Raw genomic sequence first — 1,229 nt, forward strand, 5'->3', positions numbered from 1 at the left:
GCGTGTGTGTGTGTGTGCTTTAATTTACTCTTTCACTGATGCCTTGTATGTGGATTAGCTTCTTTTACTGGTCCAGCACCTGGATTTTTAATCACAGGAGAGAGGCATACAGTTATGGGACCTCTTTCTTGATCAGTCAGATTTACTGGTAGGCCTACTGTTGGAAAGGGCATAACAGGATTTCTCTCTGTAGATTCATCATATTCTTTATTATGGGCACTTGGTATTGATACAGTATTACTATAATTTATATATATATCAATCATCAATACATATTGGAACAGACTATAATACAAAGTGCTTATTACCTGAAAAGGTTGCATAACAAAAACATGTTGGCTCAAAGGCAACGTAATACCTAAAGATAAACGACACTATAAAACAATACCTTAGTCAGGAACACATCAGTCAGTCACTGATACACTGCTATCAATGTCCAAATAGAAAATCTGTAAGTATGAATCATTGCATATTGACCAAATACAGCAACACAGAACTATTTTTCCAATGTGATTGTTAAAAAAAATCTGAACTATTGTACAAAAAGCTTCCTGTGTGTTATACTGGCCCACAGCCTCAGGCCTTGCATGAAGGTGAAGTTCAGTAATTCACTGAAATTCATGAAAATCACTGTAATGTACTTTCAAGGTTGCAGCAAGTGCAAAGCAGGCCATTTGTTCTTTTAAGCAAGATAAATACTTCAGTCATACTAAAGTTTCTAAAGCACCAATGACCCAGTCTACACTCGACACTGTGTAAATTAATTTGAGGCTTAGAAGATTCAACCCTTCTCTGACTTTATGTTCAAGTATGTATATATTTGTTTTCATTTATCTCATTGAAGTCATAATCAGTAGTTAAAACAGCAGTCTAAATACATTCTCATAATCAAAGGATACATGCAGGAAGTAAGGCAACAAAACCATATCTATCATGACTCAAAACAGTGCAATATCATAGAGGATGGTTTTTTTTTAACAAAAAACTTTTTAAAAATTTTATACCACCCTAGGTTTATAGATTAATTGACATTTGAATAATGAAATTTTTTTAAACCTTGGCATCTATTTTGAAAATATACATCATAGGGGTTTTAGGGCTTTTTTCCTTACTATTTCACAGCTGTAGTAACAATGCTAAATTCAAAATTTTTTCGATAGGGCCCCTCCCTCATTTATATAAATATAGTTACAATTTTAAACTTAAAAGTTTAAATGAAAAATATTTAC

The sequence above is a fragment of the Penaeus monodon genome, chromosome 23 (assembly GCF_015228065.2).
Source record: "Penaeus monodon isolate SGIC_2016 chromosome 23, NSTDA_Pmon_1, whole genome shotgun sequence".
NCBI classification, from domain to species: domain Eukaryota; kingdom Metazoa; phylum Arthropoda; class Malacostraca; order Decapoda; family Penaeidae; genus Penaeus; species Penaeus monodon.